Below are 14293 nucleotides of genomic sequence, written 5' to 3' on the forward strand. Positions count from 1 at the left end.
ACTAGTATAAATGGTATAATTTGTCTAAAAAAATGCTGTAAGTACACCTCTGCTGAGGAGTTAATATTCCTTGCACTCTCTGACAGTTAGAGCACCACTGCCACCTACTGTAGTGGATGTGCATTTACACTTTATTTTTGTATGGAGAAAAAATATGTACATTTCTTTACTTTTTCTTATATTGTCGGTGCTTTGATATAAATTGGCAGTATGCTGCTGGTGCTTTTTAGCAACAGCGTTAGACCGTCCAATTTAATTAATTTATTTATTTTTTATTCTTTTTTCCAAGTTTTGATAATGCCGAGGCCTGCGGCTCAGTCCCAGCTTTTTGCGAAAAAGGTTGGAGAGCATCTGAAGTGGTGGATGTCACATCAGCTGATCAAACCGAGTGTGTCGTCCTTCAGCTGAAGCTCCGTAATGCCCCACAATGTATTCTCTGAAGCGAGGGGGAAGAAAAAAATAGAAAAAAGAACAAAAAAGGGTGCCTTGACTCATGAGCCTGATTCACAAATGGGGAGAGCAAAAAGGCAGAATCTTGGCTAACATTACGCTTTGAAAAAAGGCCAACCTAATTATTCATATTGCACAAACAAGCAGATTAGGGTCATTTGATGTACATTTAAGCCATTTCCTAGCCAAATTACGAGTTATTGTGTGTTCAATAGCTGGGAAGAGACAAAAGACAGAAAGATGTATTGGAAATATTCAATGGATAGGTTAATAATTATTTTCAATATAATGATAAAATACTTTATTCCTAATGTATTTTTTTCCTCTACATTTTGAAAGTGATTGATTGATTTGGAACATTTTGAGGAAACTTTTGCAGCTTTCTATATTACTGTGCTAAATTATTTTATAATCTAGAGCATTCTAGTCAGTTATGAAGTAGTACCATTGGCTAAACATATATTGATTTAATAATAACCAGAATAATCAGTCACAATTTTGACTGAATAATTATAAACTAAAATTATAAGTAACTAATAAAATAATATCTAATTTGGTCCTAATTGGATATTCTCCCATAGCGGTGTACTCGCTCATGTCAAGTTATTTTATATATACAAACCGTACACTGCATATTGTAGCAGTGTCATTTCTTTATCATAAGCCCATTAAAAGATGTAAAATGAACAAATATAGGAGAGCATGTGAAGAGCGCTAACACCAAATTCAACACACCTGCTCTCCATTCATACCTGAGGGCTTGTAACACTCATGAGTCACAGTTACTGGAGGTAAAATAACAAATTCTACCTAGCTGTGACATTTTCACTTAGGGGTGTACTCACCTTTGTTGCCAGCAGTTAAGACAGTAATGAAACACTGGTAAGACTGTTTTGACGTTATTTTGAGAGGACATTTAGACTGTTATTAACTATAATTAGCAGGTGCTGTCCCGCTAAAATATTGATAAAAATGTGAAGGGTGGACGGATTTCTGTGAGATATTGGTGAACAGCAGACAATAATTCCGTTGTGACCGTTCACTCATTTCCCTTTGGGCAGGTTCCTCCAGATTGAGGCGAGGGTGACGGGTTGGATGATTCCGTATGCTTGTTAAAAGCTTTTATCCTCCATCATCTCCCCTCCCTTGGACGTACTAAACTCCCTTAATTAGAGTCGAAGACTTTATTTCCCCCCTCCTTTTCTCTCTCCCGCTCGTTTAATTCCACGTAGTAAAAATCCAAGCAGGAGCTTCCAGTCAAAAGCAGGTTTTTTTCTTTTAATGGGGCTTCTTGCTTTTTGCCACCTGGTGCAGGTTACAGGTGCCGGCGGAGTGACTGCGGGCTGCGGCGGCAGCAAGTGAAGGCTTTGGTGTTTTAATGAGCTCCGGTGGAGTGCTTCCACTTGTTGTTTTTGAAGAAGCTGGCTTGATCCACTCGGCTTGGAGGAGGCGGCGGATCGAACCACTCGTGCACGCAAACAATTAAATGTCGGCGTGCTCAGATTTAGTGACGAAAAACTTTTCTTTTTTTTTTTTGCTACCCAGAATTACAAGTTTGCTACCAGGCCTTGGATTTACTTTGTCACATCAGCATGAAGGCCAATTTCCCAAAAGTCACTATATTGAATCCGCTGAAAGAATGCTAAATGCTAAGCTAATGAGCTCCGCAACAGCTATGATGGGAGCTGGCAAGTAAAAAATAAACAAAATCAAAATTATAAGGCTTAGTTTAAGCAAGTTTGACTTCCTAAAATAAACCAATCATTTTATTTAGCACCTTGACCTTTCTCTTTTTTTTTTGCCAGCAACAAAAGTTAAATGTATTTAAGGGGAGAAATGCTTGAAACAAGTGAAATGCTCTTTAACACCTAAAATAATAATAATAATAATCATAATAATAATGAATAAATTAATTTAAAAAAATATTCGGTTCAATGGCAAATAAAAAATTCAACATTGTCAAAAACAACAACAACAAAAATAACATGGTATTAACAAATATTGTAATTTCATAAGCGAACTAATGCCTGCTTATTGCTCTGGGACCACTAGGGGACCCCCAAGAGCAATTTGTGGGATGGAACACAACGCAAAAAAAATGTTAAAAAAATGTTTGTATTAAAGTAGTTTACTTTGTCTACAGTACAGATAACAAACACAGAGTGGCTCAGCCTCTGATAGCAGATGTCTTGACAAGCCATATAATTTTTGGTCAAACGTGTACTTGACACAAATTCCGACTAAATCCAAAACTCTTTCATATTATGAAGGCAGTGGTGCCTGACCATTCTACCATTTATTCCACGGGTTGAACCAATCAGGCACATTGGTCCGTCCATCAGTAGGCCCATCCGAAAAGCTTTACTTTCATGCTATCACTGCCCAATGTTGACAATGCAAGTCCACCAGGAGTAGATAAAATACTTTTTTCTTCTTTTTACTTCATCTCATTTAAATGCTAATGTGTTTCTATTGTGTGACAATGACGAGAAAATTGCCAAAGCTAGCATTAATGTGTGTTTGACAAGGACATTTTGTTTTGCTATTGTACTGTCACACACGTGAGAGAAAAAGCCCACGAAAGATGTATTTTGTTGGATGCAGTGTCCTCCATTAGTCCTCCGCTCAATCTGAAATTTACGTGATTCAAGATATTACTTTTGCAGCTACTTTGTTGTTCATGGAAGGCAGAATGGGTGGACTTAATTGGTACTTTTTTTCGTGGCTATGGCAACCGTTCAAAGTATTGCAGAACACATGAAGGCCATTTCGGCAAAACAGGCATTTTCATCCTGGTGAAGTCTTGCAAAGGAAGAAAAACACTATATAAGTAAAATACCGTTTACCAGAGTAAAGTGTAGTTTGGGTTAAATTTTCAACACTGACACTAGTGTAATACACTCATAAATGTTTAACCACCAGAGTTAAGCGTATTTAGCAGAATTTAAATGATGTAGTACTTTCAACACTACCCAGTGTTTACCACTGTAGATTTTTAACACTATATAGTGTTGTAGTAACACTGGTTAAGTGTGGAAAAAGTAACACTTTGAAAAGTGTCAGATTTACACTCATTGGTGTGGACACACATAAACATGTTTCTAGTGTTAGATTTAACACTCTCAGTGTTAATCTAACACTGGCATTGTTGCTGCGACAAAAGACACAAGAAGTCTGCCATTTTGCTTTCAAGCAAACATTTTGGTCATTTTTTTGTTCCCAGGTTGGAAATGTAGCATGGAATCTTTAGGAAAATTCTGTCCCTGAAGCCAATTTCCTTTATCAACATGATATTTGGTTGGTGTGTCTTTCATGAGAAGCCCTGAAAAAATGTTCTCAACAACCCATACAAAAAGACTTGGGAAGTCTGCCATCTTTTTTGAAGAGACCATTCAAGGCTCATTTTTGTGACAAACCTCCCCTTGAGAATTCATCCAATTGCCACCAGGTATACTCAACAGATGGGTGACACTTGATTGTGAGGGATTTAAATTTTTCTTGTTGCTTGGTGTTGAAGTTCATTAGCATTGAACACAAAATTGTTGCATGTTAGCAGGTAGGGCGGTTCTCTCTCTCTCTCTCTCTCTCTCTCTCTCTCTCGCTCTCTCTCTCTCTCTCTCTCTCTCACTCACTCGCGGCAGAAGCAGCTGCCACCGCAACACTTGCTGACATCCGCGAAAGTCGCTTCACATCTGCTTGTCAAATCTGCCGGAATATCAAGACAAATACGATGAGCTCCGAGCTGGTGCATCCGCATATTGGATCCCTCAGAGTGCGAGCAGCTTATGGTAGCAGGCGACATTATGTTCCAATACAGATTGCGCATCCAGATGCCATGACTCATCTGGTCAAAAAGTGTACATATGCATGATTTAAACACCTTGGCAGGCTCGCACCCGTGTGCGTGCTGTCGTGTTACAATGGGATATTAGCAAAACACAAAAAAACAAACATGAACTTTGAAGAGCACTTAATCTCCCCATTTGTTCTCAATTCCCTCCTGTGTATTTTCCAAACATTGATCCGAGACATTCCTCTGTCACAATTAATTCCCGTCAGGCTGCTTAGTGCTTGGATTAATCGCCTCCTGCTGACTAAACGCCGCGCTCATATTGTCTGTGCGTGCTCTGCGGTTTGTCAAATTAACCGACTGTGGTGGAGGAAGACGGAGGCCCGAAGAGACTGAGAGGGAACCCTATCGATTTTTGATTACGCGTGGCCCAAAGCGGCCAAGGTGGCGACAAAACTACAACACGTTTAGCCACCCGCTGGCAAACATGCGCGGTTGCCCCTTCACATAATGTCAAGATGGTGTTTAGCATCAATTAGCCAGGAGGAATTTTCACACAAACAATATTCAACAACTATTGATTTTGAATGATGATTGGCACTATATCCAACCTTGGTCAATGACAGCTGCCATTTCTAACCTTGTCAAGATCAGATGTCCAATGTACAAGAGTTCAATTGATTTTGAATAAAAATTGACACAAAATGGCTGATAAAGTGGCTCTAGTTGAATGTGATGGGGGAAAAAAAGTACATTTTTAACCAAACATCTTTGGGTTAAGGGGAGAAATTGTTGTTGTTTTTTCTACTGATACGAGACTCAAAAAGACTGAGTTGTTAGCCAGAAATAACAAGAAAAACCCACACATGCTAACGTTAGCAATTTAGCATACTCTGTTACTGTGCTCCAGTGGTATTTTGCACCTCAGTATCTACCTGAAGTGCAAGGATTTCAATTACTACTTTCCTATTTATCCATTGATTACATTCACATATACAGTGGGACCTCAATTTTCGAATGACCCAGCTAGTGTGTTTTTTTTAGATTGGATTCATCACTTGGCTGCTACATTTCTCCATTTGCTTACTTCAAACAGTTGATCACAACTCCCTGCTAAAATTTACCGTCAAACTGAGCATAAAATAACTACACGTCATGTATTTAACCCAACCACATTATTTAATCTTATGAAGATCTGCTAGCTTAATGCTAACACACAATGCAAAACTCCATAGTTGGACTAACACAACTAGCGTCGATGTTGCGGTAGTTATAACCCTTTAAGCAATAGATGTTTGAACACAAACTGCAGCAACACAAGTAAACAGAAATTGCCGTATATTTGATCAATGTCTGTATTATACTGCCCCCTAGTGGCCAAGGCACGCACCGGAAGGCAGTCCATTGAATAAAAGCGGGAAATCATGATATAAAAGCTGACATCCTCACGACTCTGGCTGGAAGTGTTCGGTTTAGGTGAACGGTATGGGATTTTTAAATATGTTTTAGGTGAACTAATGAATACACACTCACACGCACGCACACATACACATTATCACCCACATACAAAATAAATTTAAAAAATAACATTAAAATTAAAATTAAAAAAAGGGAGAGAGCAATGATGATGACATGTCAAATCGGTAAAATTACCGAATGAACAATACTGATCTCTCCAGGAAAAAAAAAAGAAGAAGATATAAACGCTGTTTAATTGTTGAAATTCAATTCCATTAAGATATTAACGTTTGTTTTTTTATAAAATATAATACTGTATAGAGTGCTGTTTTTCTAAATCCAAGGAACTAGTGTATGCTCATTTTTAGGATTTATGGTAGGCTTGATTTATACGACATGATTCAAGTGAGACATTTCTGGTTTGTTTTGGGTTAGTTACGGTTAGATGTTTGCTTTAGATGTTCCTAGTTAGGGTCAGGAATGAAGGTTAAGGGTTGTTTTTGGTACTTAAAAGTAGAGAAGAGTTACATTTCAAGCTGAATGAATGAGACACGGATTATTTTAAGACACCAACTGAGATTTGAACCTGAACTCAACACAGTGGTTGTAAAACGCCTCGAGTGACTTGTCGCATTGTCGTCTTTTAATTTACGCCAAACCAGCGCAACTTAAGAAAATGAAAAATCCGGCGGTCGTTAGTCAAATCAGCCATCCGTCGAGCAGGTAAAATATGACCATCCGTCATGCAGTCAATATGACTCCTCGCACGCAGCCTCTTCAATCCGGGCTCATTCGACCCTCAGCTACACGGGAGCCTAGTCGTCTTCTTTTGTGAAGCTCGCACATAGATCAGCGGCAAGCGTTCCGTTCGGTAAACACACTAAATTACACCGCTTGGGGGAGAAAGCACGTAATCCTAAACAAGTCTCTCGAATTACATTTGACTCGCGCATCTGCATGAGAATGATACGCCGGTGTTATTGTGCACGCCGAGATGGAAATCAAATAATGAATGCATTTTGCATCCCGGCTCGCTTCATTTTCTCCACAGCTCGGGGGATGCGAGAAACCTACAGGACGACGGTGATATATACGGCGAGCCGCAAACACACACAATAACAGTCGGTAATGTAGTAGTGCCGAGTGTCTCCCACATCTGAAGTGGATGTGCTCCACACAATATGGTGTTATTACAAGGATTTATGTGCAGACCAGCACAAAAAAAAACACAGGAGAGGAAGAGGATGTGTGTGTTCGGATGCAGTGTGATAGCCTCAATGTTTTTTTCAAATGGCTTTTGCTGGATTGTGGATTTACACAAGTGGTGCATTTTTGCTTTAGGTTTAGTGGTTTAGTTCTAGGTAAGGGTTGGTTTCAGTGATTCCGGCTGAGGGGTTAGGTTTAGGTCAAGGGCAAAGGTCTCAAGCTCTGGTCCTTGAGGTTCTGTGTTGGAGGAGGGAAACCTCTAAAAACATGCATGACTGTGGCCCTCGAGGGCCTGAGTTTGAGACCTTGGGTGAAGTCTGTGGTAAACTGGGATAGGCTACAGCTTCCCATCACCCTGAACAGGGTAAGCAGTATAGTAAATGGATGTAGGGATAGGTTTAGTGTTAAAGATAAGTGTTTAACCCTGGAGAACCCACGGGGTCAAATTAAGCCCCTATAAATTCTGCTACTCAAATAACAAATACCTTTTTTCTTTTTTTTTACAAGTTTAACTTCAAAAGTCCAGAGTGCCACTTCTGACCCCTGCATGGGGCCATCTAGTGGATGAATATTGCACTTACATGAGCCAGAGTGGTGGTGACAAGATGGCTAAAATGCAACAAATAAAACAAAACAATTATATTGTTCAATGTAGCTGTGTATTTGATTGATTATTTTCTTAAATTCTAAATAGTTTGCTGACAGTTTTTGTTTTTCTGATTTTTCGAAATTATACCCCTAAATCCCAAAGGGTCAAATTTCGCCCTAATCCTAAATTAGGGAATAAATTGAAAAAAACATTAAAAAAACATATATTTTGGTGTTCAGTGACCTAGTGTATAATTCATAATTTTCCAAAGAAGAAAAGGGTTCTTGGGTTCTTCAGGGTTAAGGCTAAGGGTTTTGGCTTTGAGATTGAGGTTGGATTCAGGGATTATGTTTCGGGGTAAAATTTAGATTGGATTTTGTAGTGAGTTCAAGGGTTAAAATTAGAATGGAGTTTTAAAGTAAAGGTGGGTGTTTAAATAGGTGTTTAGGTTTGGGGTTTTGGGTTAAGGGTAAGTTTAAGGATAAGGAGTTAGGGTTGAAGGCTTATGTTTAGAGTTGGGTGTTTGGAGGTTGGGATTAAGTTCAGGTTAAAGGGATAGTTCAGGTTTTTGGACATGAATCTGTATGACATCCTGCAATCAGCACTGACAGTGTCCTGTGACGCGAGATCCAGTCCAGTTTTGGTAATAGTCTGACAAGATGGCTGGGGTCAAGGAAATACAGCATTTTTCTTCTAAAAACAATTTGTGTTCAAGAGTGCTAAATTTGCGTCACAAAACTGCACTTGGAATGATCCAACCGAGACTGAACAAAACCAGGGAACTAAATACAAGCCAACTGACGAGACAACGAGAGACACCTGGACAAGACACAAGTGGCTGAGGGCACGGATTGGTTGACACGAGGAAGGGCAGGATTACACTCAACAAGATCAAGGGAGACACACAACCAAAAACAGAAACCAAACATGGCAGTGCGGAGATTCTGGGAAATTTTCATTGGTATAGCCCGGGAAATCACGCGTCCGCACCATTTTTTCATGTAGAACAATATAATATAGTGTGACGTGAATGCTGGCAGCAAACGTGGTTGGTAATCTCACCTTTTTATTTAGTCTTCACACAACCGGCTACTGTTAGCCACAGCCAACGCCGAACACAAGAAAACTTTACTCGCAAGCCGAATTAGCACACGTTACCAACAATGTATGGATGAGTCCCTTTTCACCACGAGACGTGCCATGCGTTCGTTCACACGGGAACAAGAATACAAAACAGGAACACACCTTCGTTGTGCAAGCTTATAAAGTTTATACAATCGTGATGTTATGTATTAATGGCTCTCGCTCTCCATTAGAGTCTTTCGCGTCAGGTAAACACTTTCAAACAACTTGCTTTGTGCGCGTCTGTCAGATGGATGCAGTGCGCCGCGCAGTGACAAACAGAAAAATAGTGCCCGGCGGTAATGGAGTCTGACTTTTTTCTTTTTTTTCTTTCTTTTTTTTTTCTTTCCTGGAGAGCTCAGTATTTTACCGAATGAACAAAATGAGTCTGACTTTTTTCTAATGTGAAGTCTTTTGATGCAAATTTATCACTCTGTTGTTTTTAGAAGAAAAACGCTTTATTTCTCTGACCCCAGCCAACTTGCCAGACTACTTTCGTCTCGACCAAAACCAGGACCAGATCTCGCGTCACAGGACGCCGTCAGCGGTAAGTCAGTGCTGATTGCACACCACTTTAGGTGAGGATGCCGCACAGGTTCATGTCCGAAAAAACCCGAACTATCGCTTTAAGAGTTCGAGATTAAGGGTTCATGGTTTACGGTTGAAGGCTTAGAGTTATATTTAAGAATTAGGGTTGAAAGGTTAGGATCGGAAGTTAAGTATTTGATGTCATTAGTGTGATCGGAGATGGTTCTCAATTTTGGTTTCCTAGGTATCGATCTCATAAGTGACATCCGGTTTTGGCTTTCCTTTGGCCGAATCCAAGTAGTGCACTCCATCTGCCTTAATTGCTTTAAGACACGCTCAAAGCTCAGCAGTCCTGCCAAAAAGGAACAATCTTCACATCCATTTGTATTGAAAGATGCTCTTCAGTCGACTATCTTAACACTCAACCTAAAGATAAAAGATGGCTACCTGATTTGACAGCGCCAACAAGCACTAAATATGTCAAACGAACGATTCAAGTTTCACGAGCCAAAAACCTCCAAACGACGACAGACAAACATAATGAAAACCATTTGGCTTCCTTCGTTTCTGGCAGCTATTGGTTAAAGTGGTCATTTCTCAGCGCCTCGTTCCAATAATTCCGTATTCATTGTGCAAATTGCTCTGCTGGGGAACGGTCTACCTTTAAAGCAGCACGGCCTTGATATACTGCAATCAATAGCTCATCAGAAAATATTCCTTTCGACAAAATCATCAGCGCATATGAATCGGCAGCACTAATTAAACAGCGGCTTATGTTTCAAAACCATCGACCGCCGCGGAATGGTAACCGTGGGGGGTGCGATTAGATGTAAACCAACACCGCGGTATCAAATTTAAACCCAGGTGGTACTGAGACCGACTCATTGGTAGTTCGTTTTCGAAAATGAATTTCAACATAACAGATAACATATTTGTGGTGACATTTGGTTAAGCCACACCCCCAAACTATTCTGGAAAACTGAAATGGAGAAAAACTTGAATGCTAAATCTCTACTACTTAGTTCTCAGTTTTTGCACGGTTAGGCCAATCATCTACAAACATTGTGTAATATATTTATAAATAAATATCGGAATTGACTTTACAGAGTCTTTAGTTACAGTCTTTAATATATCTAATAGAAATATTGCAAATAGCCTGGTGGGTGGTGTCTGGTTGGTGCTGGATTTCACTTTCCTTTCTTTTCTTTGGTCCTTCCTCGGGTCTCCTGACGGCCTCACGACTCTGGCTGGAAGTGTTCGGTTTAGGTGAACGGTATGGGATTGTTTAATAGGTTTTAGGTGAACTAATGAATACACACACACTCGCACGCACGCACACGCGCACATTCACATACTCACCAACAAACAAACAAAAAAAGAGCAATGATGATGATATGTCAAATCGGTAAAATTACCGAATGAACAATACTGAGCTCTCCAGAAAAGAAAAAAAAAAAAAATATATATATATATATATATATATATACTGCAAATGATGTATTCTCAGAAAATTTCCACTTTAATGTATTTCGTTTTTCTTTGTAATATAACAAAATCGTATCATAGTAAAATGATGCCTTGCATCCCGTTTCGGCCTGTTCGTTTTTGTACTTCTAATCATACTTTACCCCAGAACATAAACACTCTTCCATTTTAAAGTGTTATTGTTCGCGATGAGCTGCAGACATTAAAAGACGTACTTTAAGGCTTCCTCCTTCAACGCAGGAAATTGTATTAGCAAAATAAAGGCTTAGGCGGGAGAAACCACATTTGTTGACAGGCAACAAAAGCGACGGCGACAAATGCGCTGTTTGGACTCGCCTGGCTTTTTTTCCCCTGCCACATGTTAAATATTCATGCCGAGCTATTTTTCATTGTTTACGTCCTCGCGTTTGGATTTCCATTCCTGCGCTTGTTTGCCTTGTCGCGTATTAGCCGCAGTAAAAGCACACAGTGACACTCGATCGTCTTGATTGTAATTATTTGGCCAACAGTTTATTCACATGTACTGCATAATTTATACGATTTTAATGTTATGTATGTTTGTAGTGATCTCATATATGCTAATGAAAAGCTCTCATACGTTATTGAAATACTCTCATATACTGTACAATACGGTGAAAATCTATGCGCCAGTTTCACTGATCAACACGAAATTGGGTGGACATGTCTCTCAAAACAGGACGTACAAATAAGTCCCAAAGGACCCATGCCTGAAATTGAACAGGAAGTCGGACATTTTGTGATGAAGCGGCCATTTTAGGTCAAATACCAGGGCTTGTACACTAGGGAATTCATCCAAATGAGTCCCAATCGGAATCAACTTTCCTACCAAGATGTCCGACGCCAAATTGCCGAGCTTTTTGTAACTACACCATCTAATGTGCTCATTTGTGAACAGAAATGAGTTTTAGTGGTTCAATGGTGGTCTTAAATAATTTGGGGCGATTTCAGTTTAACATTCTTCATTTTTGTTCAAAATGAGAGCTCACTGAAATTGAAAGAGTCCTCATTAAAGCACTTGATGATCTTTTAATGACACTTTGTCTAAGAAAGTTACTAAGCGTTGTACTGTATATGTGAAGTTTATTATTTTAATAGACTTTCCTTCTCAGTTCTTGAACTATTTACTCTGAGATGGACTGTGCACATGTAATTAAGCGTATAATTAAGGTGTGTGCGGTATTCCTCAGTATTCCACGAGCGCTCCATTGCTAAAAATCCATCATTCATGCTTCCTTGCTTTTTTCTGTCACTGCGCCGCTTGGATGTCTTCCCGTCAACACCTGCTCCTTCATCATCACCACTTTAGTGTCTTGTGTTGAATGCTTGTGTTTGTTTTCTTCATCTTTCGGGTTTTTGTAGTGGCAGAATACTGTTAAAGGATCCAACCAATTTTGATCATCATCATTTAAAAATTAACCTTCCAAAAAATCTGCTTTTCTCCCTCAACGTTTTTCAAAGTCTCACACTTTACATTTCAGTTTCTTCCAAATGCTTTTCAGGAGAGGAGATTTGGCTCATAATTAGCGTGTGAAGCAGCATGAAAACACTGACAGAGCTCAGCTAAGGACAAATCTTCTGAAGCCACCAAAATATATACAGTATATATTTTTTTAATTATTAAAAAATGGGGGAAAAAGTTAATATTTCATTTTTGAAAGGCGTCTTGAAAGCTAGTCGAGCGAAGCTTTAATGCAACAGAAGATTTGAATAATTAACATTCATCGCAATTCCGCCGCATGTTTCATTCAGTCAGAAGTTTGAAGGTTTTTGTTTTTTTTAACAAAAACTCTTCATGCATGGAAGGAAAGAACTTGGCTGTCTGCAGACATGATCACAGAAACCTCAGGTGCCGGATGCAGAAAAAATTCACTTGAAAGCCAAGCAGCTCTTTGCCATATGAGCGGCTTCTATTTGGTAATTTCCCCCAAAAAGTTTGTCTTGCCCCAAATGATTCGATGCTGATAAGACTGCATAAAGGTCAATGCAAACAGGTGCCGGATGCAAAATAATTCACTGTCTCTCTGCTGATCTCCAATACAAGGCAGCAATCAAAAGGAAAACCCATGACACAACACAAAAAAAACCTCAGGTGCCGGATGCAGTAAAATCAAGTTCAAAACCAACCAGATTTTTTTTTAACTGCCAAATTTAAAGTGAAAATTCTTCACACTTGACCGACTAACTTCAGACAAGACCACAAAAACTTAGTGCTGGATACAGAAAAATATCCTGGAAAACAAACTGCTCTTTTTTAATACAGAATTTGAAAACAAAAAACTACAGACCAGACCTCAGAAAAACCTCCTGTGCCGGATGCAGAAAATGTCACTTTTAAACTAAATAGCTCTTATTTAAATACCAAATTTCAACTGAAAACTTTACACTTGACCGACCAACTCCAGATAAGACAACAAAAACCTCAAGTGCTAGATACGGAAAAATCTCCTGGAAAACAAAACAAGTCCAGAATTTGAAATGAAAACTCTTCAACACCTGGTTATCTGTTAAACAACTTGATCAACTGCCGTCAACACCACCAAAATAAATAAATAAATCAGGTGCCAGATGCAGTCAAATCATCTGTAAAACCAAACATCTTTTACAATGCCAGCTTTTAAATGAAAACTCCTCACACTTGACTGCTCATAAATTGACCGTCTGCAGACCAGACCTCACAAAACCTCCTGTGCCGGATGCAGACAAATCCTCTCCGGCCATGCCAACTGCCTCTCTCTCTCTCTGCCTGTCGAGCAGAGACGACACAGTGATGCTCATTGCTACAAACGCTGAATGATGCATAGCAAGCAGGACAGAGCAGCACCAGTCATGACCAATCACACGGTGCACCGAGTGATGTTTAGGAAGCCCCAAGGTTTAGAGAACTTCCTATCTTAGGTTAAAAAACAAAAACGTAAAATGCAGGAGTAGAGTGGAATCAGACTTTGGAGTGAGTCAGAAAGCCTTACCTCTTTAGTCAGATGCCAAAAAAACTGGCTGGTGTGAATCTGCGTATTTGCCTTTTTGTCTTGAGATAATCTCAAGTCTAGTTGAAGAAGTCCAGGTCGAGACAAATCATTTCCCGGACTTGCTCAAATCTGTCCAATCTGAGAGTGGGAATATTCCTGAGCATCCCTTCAGCGGCCAGATCCAAATTGACTGCTGCTCAAATACCAGCAAAACGTTCCTATTCTGGACGGGAGGCAAAAAACGAGCCGTTCCGGCAACATCGCTCCAGTTTATCTGTTATTTTGTTGTTGTTTTTAAAAAAGAAAGAAAGAAAATAGCCGCTCCTCCTCGGTTGGCATGCGGTCTTCTTCGCAAGTCTGCACCGGGAGGAGTGTGTGAATGGATGCGTGCATGCGTGTGTGCGAGAGGAATGAGGAGGAGTGCAGCGGGAGGCGGCGAGCGCCAAGTGGATCCGGAGAGCGATGTGAGAGGCGAGACGAGGATTTCGAGAAAGAGAGAGAGGGAGGGAGGGGTGAGAGAGGGAGAGAGAGAGATCGACTCAGACAGTAGTGACTACATTAACAGAGGTGAGTATTTAATCCACATTCTTGATATCCAGCTTGATGTACTAGTAGACTCTTTTTTTCCTTACTAGTAAGATAATTCAGTAGAACAACTATAGGGCCAGGCATGTGCAC

The 14293-nt window shown here is 39.8% G+C and overlaps 1 protein-coding gene across 1 annotated transcript in view; it reads right to left on the reverse strand.

Annotated features, from left to right (window-relative positions):
• The window catches only part of sgcd (sarcoglycan, delta (dystrophin-associated glycoprotein)), a 137937-nt gene extending 123885 nt beyond the window's left edge, over positions 1-14052 (reverse strand). Inside the window, exon 1 of the mRNA XM_077547434.1 lies at positions 13616-14052. The gene's annotated coding sequence lies outside the window, so the exon portion shown is untranslated. The remainder of the gene's footprint in view (positions 1-13615) is intronic.
• Between the last annotated feature and the right edge of the window lie 241 nt (positions 14053-14293).

This window comes from Vanacampus margaritifer, chromosome 16, assembly GCF_051991255.1.
Source record: "Vanacampus margaritifer isolate UIUO_Vmar chromosome 16, RoL_Vmar_1.0, whole genome shotgun sequence".
In the NCBI taxonomy this organism is placed as follows: Eukaryota; Metazoa; Chordata; class Actinopteri; order Syngnathiformes; family Syngnathidae; genus Vanacampus; species Vanacampus margaritifer.